Here is a 20,370-nt window from a genome sequence, read left to right as displayed (position 1 = left end):
TGTACTTGTCCTCTAGCTCAGTCTTTCTATTCTGGTTAGAGCCAGTTTGCGCTGTTCTCTGAAGGAAGTAGTATTCAGCGTTGTACGAGATCTTCAGTTTCTTGGCAATTTCTCACATGGAATAGCATTGATTTCTCAGAACAAGAATAGACTGATGAGTTTCAGAAGAATGTTCTTTGTTTCTGGCCATTTTGAGCCTGTAATCGAACTCAGAAATGCTGAAGCTCCAGATACTCAACTAGTCTACAGAAGGCCAGTTTTATTGCTTCTTTAATCAGATCAACAATTTTCAGCTGTGCTAACATAATTGCAAAATTATTTTCTAATGATCAATGAGCCTATTAAAATGATAAACTTGGGTTAGCTAACACGACGTGCCATTGGAACACAGGAGTGATGGTTGCTGATAATGGGCCTCTGTACGCCTATGTAGATATTCCATTCAAAAAATCTGCCGTTTCCAGCTACAATAGTCATTTACAACATTAACAATGTCTTCACTGTATTTCTGATCAATTTGATGTTATTTAAAATCGACCAAAAATGTGCCTTTTCAAAAACAAGGACATTTCTAAGAGACCCCAAACTTTTGAGCGGTAGTGTAGATTTAGCCGTAATGGACAAGCTGTTTCATAGACTGAGCATTGGTTATCATGGTTAGCTAAGAAATTTGCTCCAAGGCTATGTTTTAGCATGCAGTGTCTCTGTGACACGTGTGGGTAGCCTAATGGTATTCAGTATTCAAAGCACTTTGATTTCCTCAGTCCTCCTGTTGAGCTGCGTCCCACATACCTACTTCTCTGGTCACACTGTGATGCTTCCATTCCTCTCAAATGTCCCCCATAGTTGTCCCTACTCTCAATGACAAACACACGTTTAGTTAGTTGTATACTTTATCACAATGTATTTAAAGATTACATAAAGAAAAAAGTAATTGTCTAGTTTGATATCAATAATAATATTAAATGAGGGCATCCACTTTCATACTGCATAGCCATAATATTAAATTAACATGTTCATTGTCATATCACTCTTTTTCTGCTGTAGGATTAAAACCCACTACACTATCTATTAAAAAACTAAAAAGCCCTCTGTGTTTTCCCTCTTGGTTGCGTATTTCACTGTGAGGGGTCTGCCATAACAGTAACTATGTTAGTGATATGAATTACCCGTACAACCCCAGGACCTAAACATAATGCATGTATTTATGCAAAAGAGACTAAGGAGACAGCCCACACTCATGCCGAAAAGAAAGAAAAACACTGGGAAAATTGATGTTTCACGGATGGTAATTTTTTGCTTCAAGGTAAACATACACAATACCCCTACTTGTTTTCCTTATAACCTGGCCCAAAAACAAAACAATGATAATGACTTTCTGGCAAATAAACAAGTGGACTTTTTGGAAGTGTGCACTAAATCCATCCTCCTGGATTAACTTTCACTGTTACACACTGAGTAGCATAAATTGGAATTATGGTCGGATCTGTTACAGTATCATTTCTTGTCTCACTTAAAAATGAAAAGTGACAGGTGTCCATCAAAGGAAATTACCTAATTGAAATAAGGCCCCAATTTAAATGACGTGCAGCTTACAAAGGCTTCATAAAGCCTTTATAAACACTACATCAATGTGTCACAAATCATCTATAACCGTATGTTATGCTCTATGAAGGGTACATAAATGGGGTATAACTGTGACATAACCACCAATGTCAAATATGACATAAACCTGTGCTTTACAAAGCGTGGCACTGCTTAACTCTTACAGCTCCTTAAGGATAGGGGGCAGTATTGACAATTTCGGAAAGAATATGTGCCCATATTAAACTGCCTCCTACTCAAACTCAGAAGCTAGGATATGCATATTATTCGATTTGGATAGAAAACACTCTGAAGTTTCTAAAACAGTTTGAATGGTGTCTGTGAGTATAACAGAACTCATATGGCAAGCAAAAACCTGAGAGAAATCCTACCAGGAAGTGGAAATCTGGATGCATGGGCTCTCTTCAAGTCGTTTCCTATTAGTAATAATTGTGCACTTCCTACGGCTTCCACTAGATGTCGACAGTCTTTACAAAGTTGTTTGAAGTGTCTACGATGAACAGAGACCGAATGAGAAGGAGGGGAAGTTGTTGAGGCAGGGGATGACATCACTTCTTGGCGCGCGTTCATGAGAGTGGATCCTCCGTTCCAAAACCTTTTTCAAGACACAGGAACCGTCCGGTTGAAATATTACTGAATCTTCACATTCTGAAGGCCCTAAAGATTGATGTTTAACAACATTTGACATGTTTGAACGAACGTAAATACAACTTTGTTTTTACTTTTCGTTGCGAAGTCATCCACGCGCTTCCTATATTTGGAGTAGCTGAACTGAACGCACGAACAACAAGGAGTTATTTGGACATAAATTATGGACTTTATCGAACAAAACAACATTTGTTGTGGACCTGGGATTCTTGTAAGTGCCTTCTGATGAAGATGATCAAAGGTAAGGGAATATTTCTAATGCAATGTATGATTTTAGATGACTCCAAGATGGCGGCTATCTGTATAGCATAGTGTATTTTTCTGAGTTCAGTACTCAGATTATTGCAAAGAGTGCTTTCCCCGTGAAGCTTTTTTGAAATCTTTCATAGCGTTTGCATAAAGGAGACGTTCATCAATAATTCTTTGAATGACAGTTTAATTTTGTACCAATGTTTATGACAAGTATTTTTGTAAATTGTGGTGCTGATTCACCGGCAGTATGAGGGAAAATGCTGTTTTAATATATAAATATGAACTTTATCGAACAAAAAATGTATGTATTGTGTAACATGATGTCCTAGGAGTGTCATCTGATGAAGATCATCAAAGTTAGTGCTGCATTTAGCTGTATTTTGGGTTTTTGTGATGCATGCTAGTTGCTTGGAAAATGGCTGTGTGGTTATTTTTGTCGATGTACTCTCCTAACATAATCTAATGTTTTGCTTTCGCTGCAAAGCCTTTTTGAAATCGGACAACGTGGTTCGATTCAGGAGAAATGTATCTATAAAATGGTGTAAAATAGTCCTATGTTTGAGAAATAGAAATTATTAGATTTGGTTTTGAATATGGCACTCTGATTTTTTTCACTGGCTGTTGATCCCGCTATACGGGATCGAGCGGCAAGAAGTTAACAAACTATAGTTTTGGCAAGTCGGTTAGGACATCTACTTTGTGCATGACACAAGTCATTTTTCCAACAATTGTTTACAGACAGATTATTTCACTTATATTTCACTGTATCACAACTCCAGTGGGTCAGAAGTTTACATACACTAAGTTGACTGTGCCTTTAAACAGCTTGGAAAAGTGAATTTCAAGGCCTACCTTCAAACCCAGCTCTTTGCTTGACATCATGGGAAAATCAAAAGAAATTGTAGACCTCCACAAGTCTGGTTCATCCTTGGGAGAAATTTCCAAACACCTGAAGGTATCACTTTCATCTGTACAAACAATAGTACGCAAGTATAAACACCATGGGAGGACGCAGCCGTCATACCGCTCAGGAAGGAGACGCATTCTGTCTCCTAGAGATGAACGTACTTTGATGCGAAAAGTGCGAATCAATCCCAGAACAACAGTGAAGGACCCTGTGAAGATGCTGGAGGAAACAGGCACAAAACTATCTATATCCACAGTAAAACGAGTTCTATGTCGACATACCCTGAAAGGCCGCTCAGCAAAGGAGAAGTCACTGCTCCAAAACCGCCGTAAAAAAGCCAGACTATGGTTTGGAACTGCACATTAGGACAAAGTTCGTACTTTTTGGAAAAATGTCCTCTGGTCTGATGAAACAAAAATAGAACTGTTTGGCCATAATGACCATCGTTATGTTTGGAGGAAAAAGGGGGAGGCTTCCCACCTTGCCCAGGGAGGTTAAACGATTAATCGTTTTAATCGCGTAATAATAATTACAGGGAGTTATTTGATAAACATTTCTTCAGTTTAATGGTGCCCAAACACACGACAGAGGTGAGAGGGGCGGCGACGGAGCTGAAGTTCCTGAAGAAACGGTGGTAGAAGTTGGCAATCCCCAAAAACCGTTGTAACCCCTTTATGGTGGTTGGAACTGGCCATGACCTGACCGCATCTACCTTTCTTGTCATCCATCCTCAAACCCTGCGGGCTGTTTTGGTAACCTAAGAAGTATACAGCCTTCTGATGAAATTTGCACTTCTCAGCCATGATGAACAGGTGGTTAGCCAGGAGGCATTCCAGGACTGCTCGAACGTGAGTGATGTGATCCTCCAGGGTAGCCGAGTAGACCAGGATGTCATCAATATACACGACCACCTGACGTCCGAGCATGTCCCTGAACACCTCATTAACGAATGCCTGGAACACTGACAGAGCATTGGCATCACCAAGTACTCGTAGTTGCCAGACATCATGCTAAACGCAGTCTTCCATTCATCCCCCTCCCGGATGCAAATTAGATTTTATGTTCGATGGCTGCCGGCACCAACGGGAGAGGGTAACGGTATTTCGTGGTGATTTTATTGAGTCCTCTGTAATTAATACATGGACGTAACCCTCAATCCTTCTTGGCCATGAAGAAGAAACCAGCCGGCGCAGAAGAAAGTGCGGATAAAACCTTGTTGGAGCACCTCTTGGATGTAATACTCCATGGCCTGGGTCTCAGCCACCAACAGAGGGTAGATGCGCAGGCGCACACCCTGCCGGGCAGGTCGATGGCACATTCCCAGGGGCGATGAGGAGGAAGAGGGTCTTAGAGAATACCTCCCGCAGATCCTGGAATACCCTTGGGATGTTGGGCTGAAGGGGAACCACAGGACTCTCAACCGACGTGGAACCACAGGGGATGGGGAAGCAGGTCCTCCGGCATTCGGGTGACCAGTCTGTGATTCTCATCCTCGACCATGAGATAGTGGCGTCATGGCATGATCTTGTGAACTGATGCACTGGTGATGAATAAGGGGATGTTCTCCTGATGAATGGACTCCACTGTAAGGGTTAATGGTTGGGTGATGTGTGTGATGGTTCTGGATCCTAGTGGCCGATTATCGAGGGCTTGAACCGGGAAAGGAGAGGAGAGAGGGTATGAGATGATGTTAAGAGAGGAGGCAAGGGTCTGGTCAATAAAGTTCTCTGTGGCACCGGAATCCACTAATGCTGTAGATACAGTACATGAGGGCCAGTCAACTAGTGTGATGGACACCAAAAATAGTTTAGCAGAAAGTTATGAAGATGGAATACTCACTCCTGCCCCAGCAGGTGGAAGATCACATGACCGTCTCTCTGCTCTTGTGGATCCCGGATTAGGAAGTGCAGGACACCGCTGGAGCTGGTGCCCTCCATGACCACAATACAGACAGAGCCCCAGCTGTTTCCATCTGCGTCGCTCTGCCGCAGGGAGGCGTGTGACCCCTACCTCCATGGGTTCAGGCTCTGATCCAGTGTGTTCACTATGGGAGGGAGAGAAGCGAAGAGAGTACAGACACTCCCAAAGTAGGTTATCCAGATGGATGTCCATCAAAATGAATGCATTCAAGGAGAGAGTGTTGTCTCGACAAGCCAGTTCCATCTGGATCTCCTCAAGCAAACCTCTTCTGAACAGCGTACGAAGCACTGGCTCGTTCCATCCGCTGGATGCTGCTACTGTCCGGAAGGTGAGTGCGTACTCGGCAGCCGTCTGGTCCCCCTGCCATTATTGGAGTAGGCGCTCACCCCCCTCTCTGCCCTTCAGGGGATGATCGAAGATGCATTTGAACAGAGCCATGAACACCTCATATAAATCTAGCTCCTCCTCTCCTCTCTCCCAGATGGACGTGGCCCACTCCAACGGCCGCCCAGTCAGCAGAGAAATAATCATGGCAACATTGGATGTCTCAGTGGTGGGGGCTCCCATCTGGTGCATAAAGTAGAGGGAGCACTGAAGTAGGAAGCCACGGCGTTTAGATGGGGTACCGTCATATTTATCCGGGCGGGACAAACGGGTATCGCTGACCTGAGCAGGTTGCTGAAAGGGCTGTAGTGCTGGCTCGACTGGTTGTAGAATATCCTCCGTTAGTTGACGGCAACGCCTCCTGGGTATGTTTGAAACGTTGCACACTGTGAAGAACCTCTTCCATAGCCATCCCCTGTTGTGCCAGATAGAAGGTATCCCTGCTTGTCAACCGTCTGGGAGATATTCTGTTTTCCTGCTGGAGTCAGTATTCTATAACTGAGATGCTGAGAGTCGAGAAGCAGGTGCAGGTGAAACGTTTAATAAGACAACAAACATGGAACAGGACAACATAACAGTAGCGTCTACACAAAAACACAGGAACAATACTGACTGGGGAAAGAACCTAAGGCAGTGCCAGATATAGGGGAGGTAATGGAGTCCAGGTGTGCCTCATGATGACGTGCAGGTCCGCGTAATGATTAATGCCAGGTGTGCTTAATGATGGATCGGTGGTTAGCATATCGGCGACGTCGAACACTGGAGGGGAGGAGCGGGAGTAGACGTGACAACTTAGCTAACAAAAGCAGCTGGCTAGTTGAATTACTCAAACACCCGGCTCAAATAGAGGGATGCTATGTTAGCTGGCTATGACTATCCAACACAACACTGGATCTCTTCCAAGTCAAGAAGACTTTAATTTATTGCCCGCCAGTGTAACTGCTTACTGACTATAGACTGCATGATTGTAGCAGGTTTACTAACGCATTCGTTCTATTCATCTATTAGTTGACTAGGAAGTTACTTTAGCTAATATGGGGACAATTATGTAGGCTGTATGTAGCGGTTATGACATGGTTTGGCTTGGAAAGGTTTTTTCGCCTGGTCACATACAGCTGTTGTGTTGTTCATTGTAGTCCAGGAGGCACTCCAGAAGGGAACAGGGGAGAGGAGGAAAGTGCAAAGAGGCTAGAATGAATACAATGTGGCTGCTATGAAAGTGAACTGTGTTTATGTGCGATCAAGGGGTGCATTCATTCCGCCGATTTTGTTGAAAAATGTTTCTTAAATGGAAGCAAGTGAAACAAGGATAAAAATACCTGAATTTGTCCAATAGAAACACTCGATTGCAAATGTTGGATTAATGATTACACCCTAGATAAGGTAGATGCAAGCAAGAGTGTGCAAGGTGTTATTGAATGTGTCACTGTCTGACCATGTGTCACTGTCTGTCATCTAAAATGTTTATCTCGACCTGTGTGCACCTACGTTGTAAACTTTCATTCATAGGCTAGGTTGTAGCAACCTCATGATGGGTATATTGAAAATTCTAGTATCTTGTAGTAGCCTAAACCTATCGATGTTACATTGAACTGGGTGAATGGAATATGAATGACAGTCATCCAACATGCTGTAATAGAAATAAGGCCATGCTCATGAAAAAATAATATTGTCCTCCCTCATCATAAACAGCACTGACCACCACTGACACACACACAAATCAATTGATTAATGGACTGCTGAATGTATTTTTTTCTCTTGCTTTGTTTGCTCTTTTCAGTATTATATATATCTCTGATAAACTGCCCAGGAAAGGCCTGAAAAAAGCCCATGTTAATATATGTAGTCTTACAAATAGGGTTCATGAAATCAATAACATCAGATAGCATTCATATATTAGCCATTTCTGAGACTCATTTAGATAATTCATTTGATGTTACAGCAGTACTGTAGCAAAACAAGGATATAACATCTATAGAAGAGACAGAAATGCTTATGGGGGATGTGTTACTGTATGTATTCAGAGCCATATCCCTGTAATGCTTAGAGAAGATCTTATGTCAAGTGTGTTTGAATTGTTGTGGTTGCAGGATCACTTGGCACATCTAAAGCCTTTTCTTTAGGGGTGTAGCTATAGGCCACCAAGTGCTAACAGTCAGTATCTAAATAATATGTGTGAAATGCTTGATAGTGTATGTGATGTAAACAGAGAGGACTATGTTCTTGGGGCCCTGAATATTAACTGGTTTTCATCAAGCTGTCTGCTCAAGAGGAAGCTTCTCACTGTAACCAGTGCCTGTAGTCTGATTCAGGTTATTAATAAACAGGAACAACATTATTCACATGTATCGATCACATTTTTACTAATACTGTAGAACTTTGTTCTAAAGCTGTATAACAAAAAAATCTAAAATCAAGTTGGAGACTTATATCTCCCTCACTAACTTCAATCATTGGCTGTCAGAGTAGCTTATCGATCGCTGCAGCTGTACACAGCCCATCTGTAAATAGCCCATCCAACCAACTACCTACCTCATCCCCAAATAGCCCATCCAACCAACTACCTACCTCATCCCCATATATCTTTTTCTGCTCTTTTGCACACCAGTATTTCTACTTGCACATCCTCATCTGCACATCTATCACTCCATTGTCAATTGCTAAATTGTAATTACTTTGCCACTATGGCCTATTTATTGCCTTACCTCCTTTCTTCATTTGCACACACTGTGTACAGATTTTCTAGTGTGTTATTGACTGAACGTTTGTTTATCCCATGTGTAACTCTGTGTTGTTGTTTTTCTCGCACTGCTTTGCTTTAACTTGGCCAGGTCGCAGTTGTAAATGAGAACTTGTTCTCAACTGGCCTACCTGGTTAAATAAAGGTGAAATAAAAGAAAATAAACTAATCCATACTCATTGGATGCAGTGATCACAATATAGTGGCTATATCCAGGAAAGCCAAAGTCCCAAAAGCTGGGCCTAAAATAGTGTAAAAGAGATCATACAGAATATTTTCCTGTGACTCTTATGTGGATGACGTAAAAAACATTTGTTGGACTGATGTTATTAATAACAAACATCCAGGCGCTGTACTTGACGAATTTATAAAATTGCTTCTTCCAATTATTGAGAAACATGCACCTGTTAAGAAACTGACTGTTAGAACTCTTGAGGCTCCATGAATTGATGAGGAATTGAAATACTGTATGGTTGAAAGAGATGGGGCAAAAGGAGTGGCTAATAAGTCTGGCTGCACATCTGACTGGCTGACTTGCAAATTGAGAAATTTGAAGAAGAAACTGTATTATGAAGCCAAGATCAATGATATAAAGAATGATGGAAAAAAACTTAAGAGTACTTTAAATAAAATTATGGGCAGAAAGACAAGTTCAACTCCATCTTTCATCGAATCAGATGGCTTATTCATCACAAAACTATTTGATGTTGCCAATTATTTTAATAATTACTTAATGCAAAGTGGGTACATTTAGGCAGGAAATGCCAACAACGAACAGTGAGCTATCGTACTCATGCATAAAAAACTAATAATGAAAGAAAAGCATTGCAAGTTTGAATTTTGTAAAGTTAGTTTGGGAGAGGTAATAATTTTTTGTTATCAATCAATAATAACAAACCTCCTGGCATTGACAATTTAGATAGAACGCTAGTGAGGATAGTTGCTGACTCCATAGCCACTCCTATCTCTCATATTTTTAATCTGAGCCTAGAGGAAAGTCTTTGTCCTCAGGTCTGGATAGAAGCCAAAGTAATTCCGCTACACAAGAGTGGTAAGCAGCCTTTACTGGTTCTAATAGCAGCCCTATAAGCTGGCTGCCTGCTCTTAGAAAACTGTTGGAAAAAATTGTGTTTGAACAAATACAATGCTATTTCTCTGTAAACAAATTAACAACTGACTTTCAGCGTGTTGATAGAGAAGGGCGCTCAAATGTACTGCATTGACACAAATGAGTGAGGATTGGTTGAAAGAAATTCACAATAAGAAGATGGTGGGAGCTGTACTGATTTCAGTGCAGCGTTTGATATTATTGACCATAACCTGTTGTTGAAAAAACATATGTGTTATGGCTTTTCAACCTCTGCCATATCATGGATTCAGAGCCATCTATCTAGTAGAACTCAAAGGGTTTTCTTTAATGCAAGTTTCTCTAATGTCAAACATGTAAAGTGTGGTGTACCATAGGGCAGCTCTCTAGGCCCTCTATGCTCTTCTATTTTTACCAATGATCTGCCACTGGCCTTAAACAAAGCATGTGTGTCCATGTATGCTGATGATTCAACCATATACGCATCAGCAACCACAGCTAATGAAGTCACTGAAACCCTTAACTTAAAGTTGCAGTCTGTTTTGGAATGGGTGGCCAGTAATAAACTGGTTCTGAACATCTCTAAAACTAAGATCATTGTACTTGATACAAATGATTCCCTAAGTTCTAGACCTCAGCTGAATCTGGTAATGAATAGTGTGGCTGTTGAACAAGTTGAGGAGACTAAATTACTTGGCATTACCTTAGATTGTAAACGGTCATTGTCAAAACATATAGATTCAATGATTGTGAAGATGGGGAGAGGTCCCTCCGTAATAAAGAGATGCTCTGCTTTTTGACACCACTCGCCGTTAGGTCGAGTGCTGCAAGGAAAGATCTAGTTAAGCTGCAGCTAGCACAGAACAGAGCGTCACATCTTGCTCTTCGTTGTAATCAGAGGGCTGATATAAATACTATGCATGCCAGTCTCTCTTGGCTAAGAGTTAAGCAGAGACTGACTGCATCACTTCTTATTTTTATAAGAAACACTAATGTGTTGAAAATCAAAAATGGTTTGCATAATTAACTTAAAGAGCTCTGACACACACACACTTACCCCACCAGGCATGCCACCAGGGGTCTTTTCACAGCCCCCTAATCCAGAACAAATTAAAGAAAGCGTACAGTATTATATAGAGCCATTATTGCATGGAACTCCATTCCATCTCATATTTCTCAAATAAACAGCAAACCTGGTTTCAAAAAACAGATAAAGCAACACCTCACGCCACAAAGCCTCTCGCATATTTGACCTAGATAGTTTGTGTGCATGTATTGATATGTAGGCTACGTGTGCCGTTAAAATAAAAATGTATGCATTTTTGTCCTTGAGATGCTCTTGTCTATTGATGTTCTGTACTATGTCACGTTTCATGTTTTGTGTGGACACCAGGAAGAGTATTGGGAATCCCCCAAAAATCCCAAAATACCACTATTGTTATTTCAAATAGTTTAGGTGACTTCACAGCAATTGCTAGCAAGCGAATATTATATGGCTAGCTAATGTTAATAGCATAAGCTTGCAAGCTTGAGTGATGGGCTCCATAAGTTGGACTCCCGAGTGGTGCATCGGTTTAAAGGCACTGCATCTCAGTGCTAGAGGTGTCACTACAGACCCTAGTTTGATTCCAGGCTGAATCACAACCGGCTGTGATTGGGGGTCTCATAGGGCAGCGCACAACTAGCCCAGCGTCATCCGGGTTAGGGTTTGGCTGGGGTAGGCAGTCATTGTTAATAAGAATTTGTTCTTAACTGACTTGCCTTGTTAAGTACAGGTTAAAAAATATACCAATATGACGTTTTGTTAGCTAGCAGGCTCAGCTAAACCCCGCCCCCAGATACAGAGTTTCCCATCTCACCATTTAGAGTATTTCTGGTGCATTACATAAATGCCCTTATCCATATGGTGTGACAATGACAAAGGCATTTCGCAAAAGACCCAGGTCCAGTGAATTTAGTCTTAAGATGCTTTTGGGAAACCGGGCCCTGCTAACTTCGTTGTTTGTTACTTTTAAAGTTGGAACCAACATGCAGTATCTCCAGCAGGCAGAGTGGCAAGAATCACTCATTCGCCAGCTTAGGGACACTGTCACGTCCTGGCCAGTATAAGGGTTAATTGTTATTGTAGTTTGGTCAGGACGTGGCAGAGGGTATTTGTTTTATGTGGTCCGGGGTGGTGTTTTGGTAAAAGGGTGTTTGATTTAGTATTTCCGGGTTTTTGGTTTATGGTCTATGTTTATGTATTTCTATGTGTAGTCTAGTAAGTGTGTTTCTATGTAGAGTTAACCTGTTATGGCTAGGGGGCAGTATTTTCACGGACGGATAAAAAACGTACCCGATTTAATCTGATTATTACTCCTGCCCAGAAACTAGAATATGCACATAATTATTAGCTTTGGATAGAAAACACTCCAAAGTTTCTAAAACTGTTTGAATGGTGTCTGTAAGTATAACAGAACTCATTTGGCAGGCCAAAACCTGAGAAGATTCCTTACAGGAAGTGCCCTCTCTGACCATTCCTTGGCCTTCTACACTCTCTTTATTGAAAACTGAGGATCTCTGCTGTAACGTGACACTTCCTACGGCTCCCATAGGCTCTCAGAAGGTGGCAAAACGTTGAATGATGCCTTTGAAGGCCATGGCTGAAAAACAGTAGCGCATTTGGATAGTGGTTGATCTGAGAACAATGAGACTGGGGGCGCATGCACGAGGAGACTCCATGTTTTTATTTTCAGTCTTTGAACGAAAACAACGACTCCCGGTCGGAATATTATCGCTTTTTTACGAGAAAAATCGCATAAAATTGATTTTAAACAGCGTTTGACATGCTTCGAAGTACGGTAATGGAATATTTTGAAATTGTTTGTTACGAAACGCGCCGGGCCCGTCACCCTTCGTCACCCTTCAAATAGTGTCTTGAACACACAACAAAACGCCGCTATTTGGATATAACTATGGATTATTTGGAACCAAACCAACATTTGTTATTGAAGTAGAAGTCCTGGGAGTGCATTCTGATGAGGAACAGCAAAGGTAATCCAATTTTTATTATAGTAAATCGGAGTTTGGTGAGTACCAAACTTGGTGGGTGTCAAAATAGCTAGCCATGATGGCCAGGCTATCTACTCAGAATATTGCAAAATGTGCTTTCACCAAAAAGCTATTTTAACCGAGTGTTTTCTATCCAAATCTACCAATTATATGCATCTTCTGGGCCTGAGTAGCAGGAAGTTTACTTTGTGCACGCTTTTCATCCAAAATTCCGAATGCTGTCCCCATCCTAAAAAAGTGATTAAGAAATATTTGACCATTAATGCCCAATTTGCAATGATTGATTTGTAAATTCAATTAATGCATAGTTAACTTTTTTGCACCATATAGTCAGTCAGATGGTTCCTTACCCTGAAAGTGGGCCAGGAAAAAAAATCATCAATGGTTCAGAGTTGTTTAACTAGCCACTATTAACTTCAGGGGATTTGGCTCATTGCCCCCATCGTTTTTTTTGTTGTTAGCCATCTGACTATAAGGTGTACAAAAATGAACTATCCCTTAAAACTTCTTGGTGACAGGGGGCAGTATTCGGAAATTCAGATGAATAACGTGCCCAAATTAAACTGCCTGCTACTTGGGCCCAGAAGGTAGGATATGCATATTATTAGTAGATTTGGATAGAAAACTGTTTGAATGATGTCTGTGAGTATAACAGAACTCATATGGCAGGCAAAAACCTGACAAAAAAATCCAACCAGGAAGTGGGTTGTAGTTTTTTAACTGATTGCCTTTCCAAACTACAGTGTCTGTGGGGTCATTTTGCACTTCCTAATGCTTCCACTAGATGTCAACAGTCTTTAAAACATTGTTTCATGCTTCTACTGTTACTGGGCAGAGAATAAGAGCTGTCTCAAGCCTGGGACCAGTGAGTTGTTTACTACGCACTCACACAGGTGCACCGCTCCTTCTTTTTCCTCTGTAATGAATACGCTATTTCCGGTTGGAATATTATAGAAGATTCATTTTAAAAAGACCGTAAGAATTGATTGTAAACATCGTTTGACATTTAGTCATTTACATTTTAGTCATTTTAGCAGACGCTCTTATCCAGAGCGACTTACAGTAGTGAATGCATACATTTCATACATTTTTTTCACCCGTACTGGTCCCCCGTGGGAATCGAATCCACAACTCTGGTGTTGCAAACACCATGCTCTACCAACTGAGCCACACGGGACCACATGTTGTTACTACGAACGGCAATGGAACTTTTTCACTTTTCGTCTCGGGTTTTGCGCTCATGCATTATGCCTTTGGATTAGTGATCTGAACGCGCAAACAAAACAGAGGTATTTGGACATAAATATGGAGTTTATTGACAAAACAAACATTTCTTGTGGGAGTCCTGGGAGTGCATTCCGACGAAGATCAACAATGGTAAGTGAAGATTTATAATACTATTTCTGAGTTTAGTTGACTCCAGAACTTGGCGGGTAACTGTATAGCTTGCTTTGATGGCTGAGCTCTGTACTCAGAATATTGAACAATGTGCTTTCGCCGTAAAGCTATTTTGAAATCTGACACAGCGGGTGCATTAAGGAGAAGTGTATCTGTAACTCTTTCAATAACTGTTGTAAATGTTATCAACATTTATGATGAGGATTTTTGTAAATTGATGTGCTCATTCACCGGGGGTTTTGGAGGCAATACATTTTCTGAACATCACGCGCCAATGTAAAATGGGGTTTATGCATATAAATAATAACTTTATCGAACAAAACATAGATGTATTGTGTAACATTGAGTCCTGGGAGTGTCATCTGATGAAGATCATCAAAAGTTAGTGATTAATGTTAGCTGTATTTCTGGTTTTTGTGACGCCTCTCCTTGCTTGGAAAATGGCCGTGTGGTTTTTCTTGTTTAGGCACTGTCCGAACATAATCGAATGTTATGCTTTCGCCGTAAAGCCTTTTTGAAATCGGACAATGTGGTTGCTAGCATCCCGCTAGCGTCCCACATGTCCCTGATTAAACATCTTCAATTTATTGAATTTAAATTGACCAACCCTGTTATAGGGTATACTGCGAGGTTTAGAGCCTTAGTTCGTTATTCTACTTACCCAGAGATTAACTCATGAATACCATTTTTATGTCTCATCATGCAGTTTGGAGATCATTGAATTTAGCATGCCATGAATCATTTAAAAGTCATATTATTTTTTTAAATATCATGACAATACCCACACACTGTCAAATGCTCATTTGCAATCGATGAACAAAAACCTACTCACCAGTTATTGCGGTCACTTTTTCAGGATCCAATCTGTCCTTTCTCTCCCCATCTTCTCCCCTTTTTGCTTGCCACTGAGAATTGTTCAAATGAAATAAGTTAAATGTGCCATAAATAATTATCCAAAGTCATAATGACACAGCCAGACATTTAAATTTGAGTTAGGTTTGAAGATAATGACTCTACAAATAATAGGTACATATACATACTGTACCACAGACATTGTCCCATAACATTTGAATGAGTAGAATGGACATTCCCATCCGAAACAGTGTTGACTGGGGTGAACAGCAACTTGCCTCTTTTCACAGGCAATGTATTTCCGACACAATGCCTGGTATCCTTATACGTGCATTCTGAGATGGAGACCTCCAAAATTAGCCCATGTGATTGGATCTTCTTTGATTCTAATTCTACGGTCAATTCAATCTCTGTACATACCACTCAGGCTGCTTTTTAGAAACATGTCAACATCTAAAGCACCCAACAGTGCTTTGCCATCGCAGTGGAACTACTGGCCTGGTTGCATGGCTGCCCTCCAGACATTCTTTGGGACTGTAACATTCAAACCTGGGCAAATTTAGATCTGCAAAACATGAATAATTCAATGAGATGCTGTAAGACTAGAAAGTACTGTAAGTACAGTAACATAATATATCACCTGTATTTAAAATAGTCATACTAGTTAATACATTGACTTGTAAATACAAAGAGTGTACAAAACATTAGCAACACATTAGCAACACTAAAGTCTATGCACTTTCTATGACATAGACTGACCAGGTGTATCCAGGTGAAAGCTATAATCCCTTATTGATATCACCTGTTCAATCCACTTCAATCAGCGTAGATGAAGGAGAGGAGACGGGTTAAAGAAGGACGTTTAAGATTTCAGATAATTGAGGCATGGATTGTGTATGTGTGCCATTCAGAGGGTGAATGGGCATGACAAAATATTTATGTGACTTTGAACGGGGTATGGTAGTAGGTGCCAGGCGCACCAGTTTGAGTGAGTCAATAATTGCAATGCTATTGGGTTTTTCACGCTTAACAGTTTCCCGTGTGTATCAAGAATGGTCCACCACCTAAAGGACATCCAGCCAACTCAACACAACTGTAAGAAGCATTTGTGTCAACATGGGCCAGCAACCCTGTGGCACGCTTTTGTAACCTTGTAAGCAAACCACCATAGTGCCTGATCCCAAGAACACTAAGGTAACCTGCCTAAATGACTACCGACCGATAGCACTCACGTCTGTAGCCATCAAGTGCTTTGAAAGGCTGGTCATGGCTCACATCAACAACATTATCCAGAAATCCTCGACCCACTCCAATTTGCATACCCTGCCAACAGATCCACAGATGATGCAATCTCTATTGCACTCCACACTGCCCTTTCCCACCTGGACAAAAGGAACACCTATATGAGAATGCTATTTATTAATTGACTACAGCTCAGCGTTCAACACCATAGTGCCCTCAAACCTCATCAATAAGCTAAGGACCCTAGGACTAAACACCTCCCTCACCAACTGGATCCTAGACTTCCTGACAGGCCGCCCCCAGGTGGTAAGGGAAGGTAACAACACATTTGCCACGGTGATCCTCAACACTGGGGCCCCCCAGGGGTGCGTGCTCAGTCCCCTCCTGTACTCCCTGTTCACTCGTGACTGCACGGCCAGGCACGACTCCAACACCATCATTAAGTTTGCCGATGACACAGTGGTAGGCCTGATCACCAACAACGACGAGACAGCCTATAGGGAGGAGGTCAGAGACCTGGTCGTGTGGTGCCAGGACAATAACCTCTCCCTCAAAGTGATCAAGACAAAGCAGATGATTGTGGAGTACAGGAAAAAGAGGACCGAGCACACCCCCATTCTCATCAATGGGCTTGCAGTGGAGCAGGTTGAGAGCTTCAAGTTCCTTGGTGTCTACATCAACAACAAACTAACATGGTCCAAGCACACCAAGACAGTCGTTAAGGTCACAACAAAACCTATTCCCCCTCAGGAAAATTCTTGGCATGGTTCCTCAGATCCTCAAAAGGTTCTACAGCTGCACCATAGAGACCATCCTGACTGGTTGCATCACTGCCTGGTATGGCAACTGCTTGGGGCTCCGACCGCAAGGCACTACAGAGGGTAGTGCGAACGGCCCAGTACATCACTGGGGCCAAGCTTCCTGTCATCCAGGACCTCTATACCAGGCGGTGTCAGAGGAAGGCCTTAAAAATTGTCAGACTCCAGCCACCCTAGTCATTGACTGTTCTCTCTGCTACAGCACGGAAAGCGGTACCGGAGCGCCAAGTCTAGTTCAAGAGGCTTCTGAACAGCTTCTACCCCCAAGCCATGACTCCTGAAAACATTATCAAATGGCTACCCAGACTATTTGCATTGCCCCCCCCCCTTTCACACCGCTGCTATTCTCTGTTGTTATCATCTATGCATAGTCACTTTAATAACTCTACCTACATGTACATATTACCTCAACTAACCGGTGCCCCCGCGCATTGACTCTGTACCGGTACCCCCCTGTATATAGTCTCGCTATTGTTATTTTACTGCTGCTCTTTAATTACTTGTTGGTTTTATTTCTTATTCTTATCCATATTATTTTAAACTGCATTGTTGGTTAGGGGCTCGTAAGTAAGCATTTCACTGTAAGGTGAAATGTTGTAGTCGACGCATATGACTAATACAATTTGATTTGATTTGCCATACGGATGATTTGTCACACATTTATGTAGTGCTTATGAAGACTGGACCTGAAATAATAACCAAGATTAAGGTATCAGTCATTCTACTCTCTATCATTATTTCCCTTGCTGCTTTCACTGTCTCTCTCGCTACCTCTCCTTTTCACATGCACACACACACGAACACACGCACACACAGTCTGTCTCGTTCTCAGAGTAATCTATTTTTGTCATGGCAGTCTGTCTGTCTCGTTCTCAGAGTAATCTATTTTTGTCATGGCTGGCTGGTCGGGCCCAACTTTCTCATCACCTCTTACATGCAGCTTGCCTCCCAGACCGACAGCCTGGCAGAGCTGGAGCAAGAGTTGTGCAATTTTACTGAGAAGAAGACTGGGAGAGGGACACAAGGTTGTGCTTTGTAGGCCAAATTCTCAATTGAGATACTTATGTGTGTTGCTCTTACACGAAAGCCTTACACCTGATTGTCAATGTCAAAGTATTTGTTATAGTAAACATTTATTTCCGCACTTCTTCAGTTGTTGATAATGTTGTTAGTTTGTATCTGGGATGCACCAAACATTAATGAGCAAACAATACTCTAGTATTACCCCTTTTCAGCTGAAGAACACAAACCAACCATGTAGCTGTAGATAAAGATGATAAAAAAAATAATAATAACACAAATAGTGAGCTATATTGTTGTCCCAAAAAATATTGACAATTATATTATTGGATACTAATACAATTGCTCAGAGAAAAGATAGTGTCAAGATTATTGGTACCCCTAAAGATTCTTAAAATAAAATCAAACTAATTTAAATATACATTAATGTTCTATTTTTTTTACCCTAAAAGCACTAAAAGTAGTCAGATTTGACCCCAAAGGTAAAACATGTTTTTTGTTACGTGTTTGTTTGGTCTTCGTCCCTGTGCCCTTTGGGGTATAATAAAAAACCCTATTACCCATTCCTGCGCCTGTCTCCCGAATCATTCATGCCAACATGACAGAATAATCGACCACTAAGGGAGACAGTAAGAATGACCCGTCTGACGATGCTGCGCCTGGTCGATCCGGCGCCTCCGCAACTTCAGCAGCTGCAACTGGGCCGTCTGACGTCGCCAAAATGGGTCCGTCCGACGACGCCACTTATGCAGCCAAAACTGGCCCGTGCGACGCCGTCAGAAACGGTCCGTCCGACACCACTGGTGCTGGTGCGTCCAACGCCGCTGCAACTTTGGCAGCAGCAACTGGCCCGTCCGACGACGACGCAACTTCGGCAGCTGCATCGGGTCCTGATCGACCCGCACTGCATTCCTGTGATCATCCTCGAGACCGGTGTCGTTGGGCTGCTAGTGCAGTGCGTCCCCGTGCCCTTACACGCCACGCCGTAATTTGGGGTATAGTAAAAAAAACTATTACGCATTCCTGCGCCTGTCTCCCGAATCATTCATGCCAGCATGACAGACTACTGTAAAATGCATGACACATAAAAACATGGATAAAATGCAAAGCCTAAACCTACTGCTGCAGATAATGATGAAGCTATAAACTAATGATGTGACAGAAATTATACCGTTGAATCAAATGTTAAATCTATCGCTAATAGTGTGTCTTGCAGCTATCTCGTGAGCTGAGTGACACACAGTAAGCATAGGCCACTAACGATATCAATGTTTCTGCACTGAACAAAAAAATCGGCCAAATAGAGACCGAATACTATCGAATCACTGTGGTAAGCACAATCGCTTTGCTCATATCATCGAGTCATGGGTAATTGCATACATGGAGTCTGTCTAAAAGTGTGTGTTAACAAAAGTGGGAGGATCAACAGAAGTGGGTGTAAAGAAAGCGAATCAGATAATTGGGCAGATTTGTTGCCACTCAAGTTAACTGTCTGAATCGACTGCGCTTGTAAATAGGCCTACAGTAGGACCTCGAGACAAAGCAAGTGCAACAATATCCGTAGGCTAGTTATTAGTTCGTAAAACTGAGTATCACAGAAACACAACACTTTGAATGTATAACAAAACAAAATGTATGACAGGTGGATGAAATTGATTAATACACACTACCATTCAAAAGTTTGGGTCACTTGGAAAAGCAATTGTTTTGTCCATTAAAATAACATCAAATTGATCAGAAATACAGTGTAGACATTGTTAAGGTTGTAAATGACTATTGTACCTGGAAACGTCAGATTTTTTATGGGATATCTACAGTTGAAGTTGCAAGTTTACATACACCTTAGCCAGATACATTTAAACTCAGTTTTTCACAATTCCTGACATTGAATCCTAGTTAAACATTCCCTGTCTTAGTTCAGTTAGGATCACCACTATGTTTTAAGAATGTGAAACGTCAGAATAATAGTAGAGAGAATGATTGATTTCAGCTTTTATTTCTTTCATCACATTCCCAGTGGGTCAGAAGTTTACATACACTCAATTATTATTTGGTAGCATTGCCTTTAAATTGTTGGGTCAAACGTTTCGGGTAGCCTTCCACAAGCTTCCCACAAAAAGCTGGGTGAATTTTGGCCCATTCCTCCTGACAGAGCTGGTGTAACTGGGTCAGGTTTGTAGGCCTCCTTGCTCACACATGCTTTTTCAGTTCTGCCCACAAATCGTCTATGGGATTGAGGTCAGGGCTTTGTGATGGCCACTCCAATACCTTGACTTTGTTGTCCTTAAACCATTTTGCCACAACTTTGTAAGTATGCTTGGGGTCATTGTTTATTTGGAAGACCCAATTGAGTCTAGCTTTAACTTCCTGACTGATGTCTTGAGATGTTGCTTCAATATATCCACATACTTTTCCTCCCTCATGATGCCATCTATTTTGTGAAGTG

The 20,370-nt window shown here is 41.6% G+C and overlaps 1 long non-coding RNA gene across 1 annotated transcript in view; it reads right to left on the bottom strand.

Annotated features, from left to right (window-relative positions):
• Window positions 1-20,370, bottom strand: part of LOC106582950 (uncharacterized) — a 52,609-nt gene that overhangs the window by 19,223 nt on the left and 13,016 nt on the right. The window contains exon 3 of the long non-coding RNA XR_001323408.2: window positions 14,825-14,897. This is a non-coding gene — a long non-coding RNA (uncharacterized lncRNA). The remainder of the gene's footprint in view (window positions 1-14,824; window positions 14,898-20,370) is intronic.

The sequence above is a fragment of the Salmo salar genome, chromosome ssa22 (assembly GCF_905237065.1).
Source record: "Salmo salar chromosome ssa22, Ssal_v3.1, whole genome shotgun sequence".
In the NCBI taxonomy this organism is placed as follows: Eukaryota; Metazoa; Chordata; class Actinopteri; order Salmoniformes; family Salmonidae; genus Salmo; species Salmo salar.
This window is presented reverse-complemented; position numbering and strand designations above follow the sequence as displayed.